This window comes from Canis lupus, chromosome 38 (genome assembly GCF_011100685.1).
Source record: "Canis lupus familiaris isolate Mischka breed German Shepherd chromosome 38, alternate assembly UU_Cfam_GSD_1.0, whole genome shotgun sequence".
In the NCBI taxonomy this organism is placed as follows: Eukaryota; Metazoa; Chordata; class Mammalia; order Carnivora; family Canidae; genus Canis; species Canis lupus.
In genome coordinates this window covers 13,225,210-13,239,565 of record NC_049259.1, presented here as the reverse complement: position 1 = coordinate 13,239,565, position 14,356 = coordinate 13,225,210, and positions in this window count along the sequence as shown.

The window sequence follows — 14,356 nt, the reverse complement described above, 5'->3', positions numbered from 1 at the left end:
CATACCAACTGAGTCATGAAGATGAGTTCTGTTAGTCCAAACAAGTAAAGTCTAGGAGCTGAATGCCTCGTGTACTTTTGCTTGATAAGCTGCATTTCCTCAACAACACATTAACAGTGAAACTGTACATTTCTGTCTATAGGGTGAGCTGACTTGGCCTTGGAGAATAAGCTAACCCAGGAGATACCTTGTTCAGATAGCTGAACAGTGACAGTCTAAAAGTAAATCAAAAGGGGAAAAAAAACACTTGCCTACCAGCCTAGTTAGTCCACATTAGCATTATTATTAAATAGATTATTGCATATCAAATTATCCAAATGCTTTACTTTAGGGATACTCATTTCATTTCATCCTCACAATACTCCTGGACAAAGGTTACAAATGATTATAGAAACATAGAGAACTTAAGTGAATTGACCAAAGTAACACAAGTTCCTGGCAAAACGAGCTAGCACATTGGTTTCCTTATTCTTATTCATCATTCTCTTCACTTCGACACTGCTTTTTTCCCAAATAAGTAAAAGCTTTGTTGTCCTTTAAAGGTTTCAGCCAGATTAGTGGCTCTAAAACCCATCCGTTGCCTTTTATTGTAATCCAGTGTTTTGCCAGCCCACATGCGATGATTTCTTTCTAATTCACTGTATAACAAATGAATAAAATTTTGGGACAAATACTTTTGCTAAAAAGTATTATAAAAAACTTATAATTGTCCTGGGGTGCCTGGGTGGCACCGTGAGGTGGACAGCTGACTCTTGGTTTCAGCTCAGGTCATGATCTCATGGTCATGAAATCTAGTCCCACATCAGGCTCCACGCTCAGTCCAGAGTCTGCTTTGGGTTTCTCTCTCCTTCTCCCTCTCCGTCTGCTGTTTCTCTCTCTCTCTCTCTCTCATCTAAATAAATAAATATTTAACAAAATTTAAAAAATAAACCTATAATTGTCCTTATTGCCTCCTGGAACAGTGGCAATTTGCCATTTCACATATGGGGAATTAGGCCTCATTGTTAGTCCTCTTCTTCTGCATATTATTTGGCACTCAATAACTCTTAGTTTACTTCCCTTTTGCTTATGGAGATGTCATCCTTTTTCTAGGCTCCCTGCAGAAAAGAAATGATCCCTTTAAGTGAATTACATAAAACAAAACATGAAACAAAGTGATGAAACAAAAGAAGTTTCGAGATTTTTGTACCACACAAAATCTGTTCTCATAGGATATCCCTGAAAGGATTCAAAGTAAGGAGATTGACCCTGTATACCTTTTTGAAGTGTCAAAATTTGTGCTTATGCCAAATATTATCCATTCTACAAGTAAATTTCCTTGAGTCTCAAAAAGGAAAAAAAAAGAAGTCATGCAAACAAAGAAACAAAAAGAAAGCAAACAAACAAAAAGACAAATATAGCTCTAAGCAGACATGGTTAGTGGCCTGTCCAGATCCTGAGGATCCCTGTTTATCCTTTATATGCCTTCCTCCCTCCACCACACCCATCTCTCCATGCTTGCTCTTCTCTGGACCAGCACTCACAGCTCTGCCCTGGAGGACTGCCCTTGGGGTACATGTTGCCCACACTATGCAGAGAACTGGAAGTACCTAGGAGTTTACATTACCGTTGGGTGGCCCTTGTCCAAAGACTCATGAATAGAGAGGTCCCAAAGTCTATCCCCTTTGCTTCAGACTGGGACAGTTCTGGGTATCTTATGCACCAGAGTTCCCCTCAGAGATCTACATTCTGCGGGATTGTTTCCTGAGATCACACCAACGCTGGACTTCCTCCCCTTCTTGTCTTGTTTTGTGTGCTCTTTTACTAGGCTTCCTGGGAGAATTTTTTAAAATTATTTGCATATGAACCCCCATCTCAGGGACTGCTTCTGCAAAACTCCCCTAAGATGGCTAGTACCCACAGTAGTCCTAGGTGGTGGACTCTGGGGACCAGATTCTGGAATTAGCTATTCAATGATCACTTGAAAACAAAGGCCCTTTTATTAGTGTTAAGTGGAGTAATATCTTCCTGGAATTAGGGTGAAGTTACTATGATTTTCACTTGTGTTAGGTTGGGCTGGCATACAAATGGCAAGGAGGCCTTGACTCATACAACATGACTTGCATTTAAAAGATAACGAGAAAAATTATGATTATAAGGACTGTGAAATTGGTTGTCGAATGCTATCAATACATCAAAGAGACACAAATACAGGCTGAGGGCAGTCAATTACCACATAAGACACAGTAGGAAAGCCAGCTGGACTTTAAGAATGTTTAAAGAGACCCTCACATCCTTTAGGCAGAGTAAAGAGTATGCTAAAGACCAGGCACTGGGCTCCATTGTTGGAGTAAGGAAACTTCAGAAAAGACTGAACTTAAGGACCCTAGCAAATACTCTACACCAAAATCAGGGCCCTAATAAGGGAAGAGGGGAACAGTGAAAGTCAGGTACATCTGAGTGGAGAAACTAGGAAGTCTACCAAACCCTCTGGGCCTGCAAAATTGTCAACTCTTGTTGCCTAGAGGGTAATCTTCCCCTTCATGCCTGGAGATGATTCCAAAGGCTCAACTGAGGCAGATGCATTGAAAAGTAATACCGGCTGTCCTCATGATCTCCCCCTACCTTTCTTCCTGACCTTTCTTCCTGACCGGTAGATAGATAACTAGGGTCCAGCCTCAATATGACCAAACTAGGGAAATTTGGGCCTGATTAAAGGAAGAAGAAATTATTTGCTAAAAGATCTGTAAGGCATAAGTAATATGTATTCTTGGGTTTCTAGGAGGAGGATGCCTAGAAGTCAATATTGAGGATGCCAAACCAAGATGGTGGATAAGGGAGAGTTTATTAATACAGGGCCTCTTTCCTGTGACTCAGTATTTAGCACTCTGGCAAGGACACCTGGAGCAGGTCCTAATATGCCACTGGAATAGCTCCTAGAAGCTTGGAACAAATAATATCCTGGCACAGTATTGAGACAAGGATCAAAAGACCAGCTATAAGCATGACCATTCCACATAAAGCCAAGGGGGAAGTTCCTTCACTGATGTACTGGGCATCAGTGAGTCACATCATAGTTTATTTCAATAGTGGCTGAGAAAAATCTAGAAAGGGAGGTAGAAGAGGGAGATGACAAAATGTCACCACTTTGGAACTGACTGTAGCCATAGAGATTGTAGCTTGGTTGACTAACTCCCACACTTATGATCTTCCCTCAGAAATTTTGAGTCATTAGCAGCCTCAAGAATTTTTTACAAGATGGAGAAGTGGAACCCCCCCCCAGCAGGAAGTCCAGACTTGGGGCTCGATCCCAAGCCCCCTGGATCATGACCTCAGGATTCCTGGGTCATGGCCCGAGCCAAAGGCAGATGCTTAATCAACTGAGTCACCCAGGCACCCCTTCCATGTGCTTTTAATGTCTGGGACTTGGAGCTTTTACTTGGAAGACTGCCCTCAGGCTACTGGAACTTCTCTACTGCAAAACATACATGTTTGGGATTTAGGTCTCCCACAAGCTGGCCTTTGACAAAAAACCATCAGGCATTGGAATGTGAAAGCCCAGCTTCCTTGCCTCCATTTGGGACAATTCTGAGGTTTACTTTATTCTTGAGAGTTCTCCCAAGGGACCTCAGAAGCCTGAGCTCTGTAGCACTTTGCTTGACAACATACCTCTGCCTGGCTTCCTTTCTTTCCCTGTCCTGTTTATCATTTTCTGATGACCTCCCCTGGAAGTAGTTCCTGAATAAATAACTTGCATAAGGATCTTCACATCAGGTTTGCTTCCAGAGGAGCCAGTCTAAGACCTCAATCCTGATGGTCATAGGTTGTTGATGGAAGTAAATATTAGTAAGTCTTTTTGGACAGCAGCTTGGCAATATTGCCAAAGCCAGTCCACAGGCTTTAAAAATTGTATAACTTTTGAACTATCCACCCCATATAAATATTTATACACAGTTAGGTTTAATGCAGTGTGGTTTATTACAGCAGTGAAAAAGAATGAAAACAATCTAAATAGACAGTAACAGGAGATTTAGCAAGACATGATACATTCACATCATGGAATATTAGTGATTGAAGATCAAATGATTTAAGAAAACAGAAACAGATGAAACACAAAAACTTCTTCCCATTTGTTCAGGTTGGTCTTCCCCATTCAACTTGCCTACGTGATATCTTGTATTATGTGGAGACTAGTTCATTTGTAAATCTTACAGTGTTTTAGGAGGCACTTCTAAATCATCTGGTAGTTAAGTGGGAGAAAAACTGTACTTGGAATGCCAAAATCTTGATTCATATCCCAGTTATTCTATTTACTACCTATGTGAAGCCTTAAGCAAATCACTTTGCTTTTATGACTATGGAAAAAAATTGTGTTTCGTCCATTATAAGGGCAATAAACAACTGGGGTTAATCAACAAAAGGATGTGCTGGCTTCTTTGCAGTAAGAATCAGTAACTAAGATGTATAGAAAATATTAACCCCAACTAAGTGGTAACACTCTCCAATGGTTTAATCAGAGGATCTAGGGTGAAGCATAGTAGCAGGGTTGTAAACATTAAATATTTTACTCAGGAATGTCTATTTGAAGGTGTGGGTATAGGAAAGATTGACTGGTGTCATTCAATATGCCTTCTTTTCTTCTTTGATAGTAGCAGAACTTCTGATTTGGAAAAAAAAATGAAGACTACATTTCTCAACTCCCCTTGTAGCTGTGGGTAGCCATGTGATTATGTTCTCCTAATAGGATGCAAACAAATATAATGTGCAATTTCTGGGTGGAGCCTTAAAGGAAGAGATTGTTCCTTTTACTTTCCTCATCTCGTAGTTGCAACGTGGACGTGGTGGCAAGCTATCCTAAACTATGCAAAAGAAGGTAATGCCCTAAGAATATGTTTACTTGTTAGTATTCAATAAATACTGACTGTTATTATGATGCACAGATTCTGGTACATAACAGGTACTCAATAAATATTAGTTTATTTTGGTATGAGTATGCTTGGGCTACCATCATAGAATACAACAGGCTTGGTGATTTAAGCATCAGCCATTTGTTTTCTCACAGTTCTTAGGACAAAAAGTCTGAGATCAAGGTGTCAGCCAATACAGTTCCCAGTGAGAGCTTTCTTCCTGGCTTGCAGATGGCCACCTTCTCACTGTGTCTTCACACAGCCTTTGCTTGGCACACACACAGAGCACTGGCCTGGCATCTCTTCCTCTTCCTAAAAGACCCCAGTCCTATGGATTAGGGCCTCTACCTTAGAGCCCATTTTAAGGTGAATTTCCTCCGTAAAGGTCCTACCTCCAAATATAGTCACAGTGAGTGTAAGAACTTCAACATATCAATTTTGGAAGAACACGGTCTTTAATAATGTTTCTCTTTCATCAGTCAGTGTCTTCATATGTAATTATCATAAGGAAGAGGCAGATTAGTTGATGGGGAGATGCCTCGTAGTAGAGCTCATGAATTTTCTAAACATTGATATATACTTGTTGAGTCATTTGTGTTGGATGTTCTGACCGTTATATTCTGGGTCTGCATCGATCTATAAATGTTTGACTTCAGGACATTGTGAGGAGTTTGATTTTAAATAAATTTAATCTATGTAGCAAGTTTGTCTATGGAATGACAAAGTCATGATACTACTCTTTTTGTTCCTTTGTTAACAAAAAAGGTTGAAGTTGGCTAGGAGTCATGTTTGGAAGCTTTTGTCTTTCTTTTTCTGAGTGTGTTGCTTTGGCCAGACTCTCCTCTCTGCAAATGCGGGGATGATATATTTCTAGTTCACTGCTGACACTTAATAGGTGCTCAAGAATATTTATGAATCAATGAGTCTTGATTTTTCTTCTCTGCCTAGACCGCATGCCCTCAAGTTCTGTCTTATGCTTTTTTTGACTTTTTTTATCTCACTCAGTGTCTCGCATGCTGGTGTCCATTCAGAAAATCCTTTATAAGGTTGTGTATATATGACAAACTACCTAATGGAATTTTTTTTAGAAGTTCAATTGGTAAGACCCCTTGCCTTCAATTTAAGAAGCCTTTTGTTAAAGTATGTATGTATGCTTCACAGAACTAATTGCTTATTTTGGCCACAGGAATATTGAGCTATGGCCCTTTCTAAGCTGTTCTCACAAAGTAAAATACAAAAAATGGCCAACGTATTAATGTCATCTACTAACAATTTCTTTTTCCAAGGAGGTAATTTGTCTTCTGATGGAACATTTGTTCAATTTATAATAATATCTCTGTGATTATTACAGTTTAAATAGAAAATTTTTAAATAGAAATATTTAAATATAAATATTTAAATAGAAAAGTCCTAAGATATGTATAATTCAGATAATAAGGACTGAGACACAATCACAGACTCCACCACAGAATGGAAAATCAGTTTTCAGGGATCTGCACACCGAGCACTATAGAAAGGGGGTGGATGAGGAGTTTGGGAAAGAGCAGGAAGTAGGGAGGAGCAGAGGTGGACATAACACGAAGTCAGAGAGAAGATGGGATTAGTGGCCCTATAGGAAGAGGAAGAGACCTGATCCCTCTCTCTCTCTCCCTCATGTGAAGATGCAAGAAGGTGCCCGACTACAGGCAGAGAAGAGTCCTCATCAGGTCTTGCATCTACCTGTACCTTAATCTTGGACTTTATAGTCTCCAGAACTGTAAGAAATAAATGTCTGTTGTTTAAGCCACTCAGACTATGGTATTTTGTTAGCACAGCCTCAGTTGACTAAAATTAATATTATTACTACTACTATTATTTCTATCTCCCAGTCCTTGACACTTACATGGAGAAAAAAAAAAAAAATGTCATTAGGAGCAAAGCACTGTGAATTTTGAGCTAGGCCCAGACCCTAAACGTCTCCTGTGTGTCACATGAAAGTTCTTCCAAATTTTTAGGCTTTTCAATGTGTTGACATTCTGTGGCACTTTTTGAGGTTGGCAACCAGCATGACTATAGATTTCTTTTATTACTTACCTGTGGTTCTTTGATTTGCCATGTTTTTGGGGCTGCTGTGAGCACTTCTGTCCATGCTGAGCTTTCCCTTAGACAGTCTATTTCTCATGATGACCAGAAAAATTGTGGCCCGGTGCAACCACACTCAAGCCTTATTGGCTTTCCTCCACATAAGCTGCTTCTAGATCTTCCCTGCATTTCCAGAAGGGAAGTTGTTGTCAGTCTCCTTAAGGCTGAACCTGGTCAGCCTTGTTTCTCTTGTGAATCCTTTCTCAGCTAAGGGCTTGCTTAGCTGAACCGATTATGTATTTCCGGGTCTCTTACGAGCAAATTGCCAACCAGGCCACACTCTCTGTTGGGGAATTTTAGAAAACTGTTAACTGAGGATGAAGATGAGTTTGCCAAGTTCACAGCTCACCCTGACATTTAGTGGAGACATTCGGCACACGTAGCATGGAATCCCAACCCCTTGTTGTTTGTATGATGACTAATTCCTTCCTTGCAGGGTAGAGTTCATTGAACCAAAGTGCATATTCATTGAACCTACATCTGGCCAGGGGACTGGAAACATTTCTAGAACCCAGTGGTTGGTCTCATGGAACCTGAGTCCTTGGAGTTTAGATGTCTCATCTGACTATTTGCCCCAACTTCTTTGGATATTATCAATCCTCCTTTCAGAAAAATGCAGGGGCATTTTGAAGTTTGCCATTAGGTGCCATGCAGCTCTGACCTCCACTCTGCCTCAGTGCATATATAACCTCTGGAGAGAACAATTTGAATGCACCATTAATCCCTTGATGGTCACGAGTAGTTGTATCCTCTGGGGTTTCAGGGGCAGTGCGATTGGCATTCACTTTCTCATGATTTAGCAATGAAGCCAACAAGCTTTGGCTCTGCCTCTTGCTCCTTCTCCCCAGTCTTATCCCTGATTCAGTTTGCTATTTTGTTTTCCATGAGAAGTTCCTTCAGCTTCACGTACTTGAGGTCCAATGCTTGGGCACAAGTATTATGTTTTGGCTTCCTTTAGAAGGTGAGTGTGTAAGAAGAAGGGCAGGGACTTATATTCATCTATAGTCCTAGTATAACACCTGGAAGATTGTGGGTGATCAGTACCTATGTAGAACTGAACAAAATCATTTTATTATTTATTTTAAGTCTTCTCAAATTAAGGCTTTGTATATTCTGGTAAGACTTCTGGACTCCAGATCCACGTGAGAATAAATTCCTATTGCTTTAATCCACCATGTGTATGGTCATTTTCTACAGTAGCTATTAAAGAAGTGACTTCTATTCCTTACTTATTATTATTTTGATTCCTTTAACGGGATGTTAGATACCAATTATTATTATCATGATATCATTTTCTCAGGTGTTGTGTTGGTCATTATAGGAAGAAAATTTCATAGATGTGGTTTTGCTGTTATAGAAATACAATATAGAATAAAAAATAGAAATACAATTCAAGATGGGTAGTGTTGCTCTGGGGGGGTCTATGTTGCCAGAAACATAAGAGAACAAAAGCATTAAATCAAAATGCGTATGGTCAGGTCATATTTAGGTGGTGGGGGGGATGTTTAAAGTGGGGCCAGGTCATATTTAGGTGGGGGGATGTTTGAAGCGGGGTCAGGTCATATTTAGGTGGTGGGGGGTTGTTTGAAGTGAGGTCAAGGTCATATTTAGGTAGGGGGGATGTTTGAAGTGGGGCCAGGTCATATTTAGGTGGGGGGGGATGTTTGAAGTGGGGTCAGGTCATATTTAGGTGGTGGGGGGATGTTTGAAGTGGGTCAGGTCGTATTTGGGTGGTGGGAGGTGATGTTTGATGTCCATGTGTACACATGGGACTTGGGGAGAGTAGTGGCTAGGAGGCTTTCTTGCTAACATTGACCACCAAGTCAGAAGCTTATCTCCAGGAGGCACCTTCCACATTGTAGACTTTTCAATAAAGCCTCCTCTGCACCCCCTTCTAGAAAGGGTCTACCCTCTCTCTGGAATCATTAAGTAAGGCCTGGAAGAAACAGAGAGTATCTAATCCAAGTTCTTCATTTTACAAATGAGGAAGCTACAGGACAGGTGAATGACTTGTTCACAGCAACACAGCCGGCTGCCGGCAGAGTTATCATAGAGTTTGTTTTCTGAAATTCAAAGGTAATATATATAAAATCCTTAGAAGAGACCCTGACCTATGGGATCCATAGCGAGCTTAATGGGGAACCCAAAAGATAGGTCCATGTCCACATCCTCAAAACCTGGAAATGTTACCATTTGGACAAAGGGTCTTTGCAGATGTAATTAAGCTCAGGATCTGGAGATGAGATCACCCTGGACTACTTGGGTGGGCCCGAAACAGGTAACAAGTATCCTTACAAGATACAGAAGCAGAGAAGACAGGGTAGCAGAGGTAGAGAGCAGCATGGCCAGAGGGAGAGATCGGAGTGGTACAGCCACACAAAATGTCAGTAGGCACCAGAAGCTGGAAGAAATCCTCTCCTAGATTCCCCCAGAAGGAGGCTGACCCTGCTGACACCTTGATTTCAGACTTCTGGCCTCCAGATCCACGTGGGAATAAATTCCTATTGCTTTAATCCACCATCTGTATGGTAATTTTCTACAGTAGCTATTAAAGAAGTGACTTCTATTCCTTATTTCTGTTGTCCGCTTCTTCCCTTGGCATCAGGAGGCTCACAGATCACTTGTTATTTTAAGTAAATGGCAGTTAGAGCTACCAGGACCCCCACTCGGCACCAAAGCCTCCCTGGGATCCAGGGTAATGTAGTGAAGATGGAGACCCGTCTGGCTCATTGAATCTTAGGGAATTTTATTGATCTCATGACGCTTACTGGCATCTTGGGAGCAGGCAATAAAATATCACAAGTCCAGTTTCCAGGAAGAAATTTTCATAACAATTTATATCCTTTCTGCCCCTGTTTGTATTATATGAACAATCCACCCCACCCCCAATTACTGTAATAATCCACATCCCATACTATGCTACGGATGATTTCTCAGGAGATTTGGGAGATATAAACATGCAATTGTGATCTTAGCTTCCAATTCAGAGAAGGGTCTGAATCGAGATCTCATTTGTCACGATTGCTCGTGAGCATTTGGCATCATGTGAAAAATGTACTAGCTCCTAAATACTGACAAAGTTGCCAGATAGATCTGGGCACTCTCAACATCCTGGCACATAGAGACCTCTGTGTCCTCCCCAGTGTCCAGCCTCATCCACAGATAATACAAATATATAAACACAGAGATCGTAAGGGGGAAAGGAAGGGCGCTACTTTTATCACAGAAGTTCTAAGGCAAAAGGGAATGCCGGCCACCACTGGATAGTCCTGTAGAAAATGAGATACCAAGTCTTAGAGAAGAGTGAGGGGAGCATCCAAGGGGAGCAGGGTGCAGAAGAGTCCAAAGCAGTCTGACTACAAAATGTGTCTCCTTAGCCTGGACCAGGACAGCTTAACCTTTCTGGAAGAGTATGTTGTCTCCCTCATTAAAACCAACAGCAGGGGGATCCCTGGGTGGCGCAGCGGTTTGGCGCCTGCCTTTGGTCCAGGGCACGATCCTGGAGACCCGGGATCGAATCCCACGTCGGGCTCCCGGCATGGAGCCTGCTTCTCCCTCTGCCTGTGTCTCTGCCTCTCTCTCTCTCTCTCTGTGTGACTATCATAAATAAATAAAAATTTAAAAAAAAATAAAAATAAAAAAATAAAACCAACAGCAACTGCCAGAGAAAGGGCTTCAGGAGGAGGAAAGTGGCCTGCTGGTGTCAGAGGTGGTGAGGACTGTCTGAATAATGATATGCGGCCTGCCATAGCTCCTGACTGAAGCCTGCTCAGTGAGCCCCGCAGCCACCATTACCGTGAAAATCAAGATATTTCAGGAAGTACCAGTTGTTTTAAATTCTCTTGGTCCTGCCATGTGGAATTCAATTCACTACAAAAGGGCCCTTTGAAAAGACTATCTGGTAAGCATTTCCAACACCCTAGGCATGAATGAATGAATGAATGAATGAATGAAGAATGAATGAATCTAATATTGTTCCCTTTTTGATTGTGCCTGGGAGTTTTGTTCCTTGTGTTTAGCAGTGATTTTAAGATACAAAGACACAAGTGACTCTTCTGGAAGCAAGTATCTAATATATAGATGACTATTTCCCCTTCCCTCAACATTGAGGGGATAATCTTGGATAATAGCCTCCACTTTGAGAGAACTCTCAAATCCTTCGGTCAAGTATTCCAGGCACTTACACTTCCCCCTAAATAAAAAGCTGCCTAATCAATTGGCGCAGTTCATTTTCAGGCTTTCCCAAAAGACTCTTTCATTCCCCGATGGGCTCAACAAACGGGGGATGTTCATTAAATTAGGATTACTATTTGGCTCTGGCAGACAAATGTGTTTCCTGGAGCAATGTTGCTTGTACATTTAGAGTGTTATATTGCTTTGTCTTAAAAGACATTGAACTGTTTCTTGGTGTATTACCAAGAGAGCAGCATTAATCCTTATGGCCTCAAGTAGGAATACTTTTTCAGTGAGTATAGCAGTGGGATTACATCATTCAGGGATATAGATTTACACACCTTGCTGCTGTAAATCTAGGTTTGCACCGATTTTTATACTTTAAGCAATGAATAAAAGTGTTTCTAAGGTTTACTGTTTCCTTCCTTCCTTTTCTTTCTTCCTTCCTTCTGATGTTCTTTTTTTTTTAAATCAACACTCAGCACTTATCTATTCTTCTGAGTGTCTCTTTTTCTTTAGTTCTAAGTTCAAGTTTCTTGAAATATTTAATAGTAATGTCCTGATTGGCTTCTCTCTCACGAGAAACTTGAGTTTACCAGGATTTGGCTTCTTAGTCTTACTTGGTTGGCTCTTTATTGATCTTAGAATGACTCTTCCCATCATCAAATTTTGGGAGAACATTCACTGAATACCTTTATGGCATTTTCTTAACCCAAAAAGAGAAAACATTCCTCTCAGAATGTCTCACTTCTGAAGAATTTCCACAGCAGCCTTGATAAATTATTCCTAAGAGCTGAACTCTCCTTCCTTTTCTATGGGAGAAGAAACACAGGCCCCTTAACATCTGAATTGATGTTGCCCTACTGTCCTGCACATAGTTACTAATATATCAGAAGTTTAAGGGATAAGAAAAAATAGGATTTTTTTTTTAAGATTTATTTATTCATGATAGACATAGAGAGAGAGAGAGAGAGAGAAACAGAGACACAGGCAGAGGGAGAAGCAAGCTCCATGCAGGAAGCCCGACGTGGGACTCGATCCCAGGATTCCAGGATCGCACCCTGGGACAAAGGCAGGCCCCAAACCGCTGAGCCATCCAGGGATCCCAAAAAAATAGTTTTTGAAATAAAGGACCTTTCTAGCTTCCATTCTAATGTCACTAAGAACAACAGTGTTCCTTCAGGAGCTTCTGATGAGGACTGAATCTGCAAGGAAGAGGATGCTCCTGGTCTTAGACGCATCAGTGAATGAGTTCAAGGGAAAAAAGGATTGCGTGTGGGAATCTCATCTATGAACCTCCATCTATAACTGCTTGAACCCTCAGGAGCTGGTAGCTGATGTTTTGGAGAGGAGAGTTAGATTTATTTTTTTGAATTATTATATTTCAAAACCAGGGTAAATAAATAATCTTAGAGTGCCTGAAATTTTGGGGATTCAAAAATTTAAAGTTAAAGCAAAGAAAATTTATACTAGCGTTCGGAAGATAAGACAGCACAAATAAGAGCTGAAACCAGGATAAAAGAGTACAATTGATGAGGGCAATTTAAATGGGTTTTTTGTCAAATAGTCACAGTGAAAAAATACTCAAATAAATCAACTGGCTTCATTTTTATCAGAGGCTGACACCAACTGAGGACATTGGACTGGACATCAGTCAGTCTCTGACAAATGGAATCCATCTTGTTTTTCCCTTCCTAAAGTGGTATACAGTTACTATTCAGCACTTGAATCGAGTGTTCCTTATTTCACTTAAACCAATCAATACTTATTCATCTCAATGCAACAGAGTTAAAAATTTAACAGAGAGCTGTGTAAGTATTAACTTAAATTTATATCATTTCCTAGATGATTTTTTTGTATGTGCATGTGTCATGTAGGCAAAGTAATCAGACAAATGGCTATTTGGGGTTTTTAATGGGTTGACTGCTTGAATACCAGTAAATTGAGCATTGGTAAGGTCATGAAAGGGGAAGCAAAACAATAGTCTTTCTATCCTTTACCCCTATATCAAACCAGTGCTCGTGGTTGTAATTAAACCCTACCTTTTCCAAAAATCTCTAGCTGTTCCAGTGCACTGTGTTCTCTCTCCCTTGACCTCTCATAACACTTGTCAAATATAAAGCTCATCATCAACTTGACATAAATCACCAAATTATAGTATGTTTGTTTAGGTGTTGTGTGTGCCCATGTCTTCTCACTTCAAAGAAACTGCAAGCTGCTCAAAAGTTGTAGTTAAGTCTTAAACATTAGTGTCCCTACCTGGCAGAGAACTAGACATGCACAGGGTTCTTGATTAATTAATTAATCATTTTTAATTTTTAAAATTTGATTATTTGGGGGCACCTGGGTGGCTCAGTTGGTTAAGTGTCCAAATTTTGATATCAGTTCAGGTCTTGATCTTGGGGTTGTGAGTTCAAGCCCCACTTTGGGCTCCACAGTGAATGTGGAGCCTACTTAAAAAAATGATTACTTAATGACAAACAATTTAATTTAATGAATCAATTATTCATTTATTCTACAAATATTCATTTATTCTACAAATATTCATTTATTCTACAAACATTCACAAAGGATCTACCATGTATTGGCACTAATAAAAGTCTGGAGATTAAAAACTAATACCATTTCTGCCCTCATAGGATGTATATTCCAGTCAGCAAGATAGGCAAAAAAAAACAAACAGCAAAAGAAGTAAATAAAATAGGGATCCCTGGGTGGCGCAGCGGTTTGGCGCCTGCCTTTGGCCCAGGGCGCGATCCTGGAGACCCGGGATCGAATCCCACATCGGGCTCCCGGTGCATGGAGCCTGCTTCTCCCTCTGCCTTTGTTTCTGGCTCTCTCTGTCTCTCAGTCTTTCATGAATAAATAAATAAATAAAATCTTTAAAAAAAAAAAAAAGAAGTAAATAAAATAATGTTAAATTGTGATAAGGGTCATAAAGAGGAATAAAGCTGGGTAAGGGAAGAGAGACAATTGGAATATTCTAGATAGGACAATTTCAGACCATCTTTCTGAGAAGATTATCATCTTTGAGCTGCAACTTGATATAATTGAGATAAAAAGCCCTATGAATGACTGGGCATAGAATCTATGAGGCTCTTGAGGCAGAATGAGATTGGCTTATCTAAGAAACAGCAAGAAGATCCAGTGGCTAGAGCGGAAGAGGTATAAAAGAA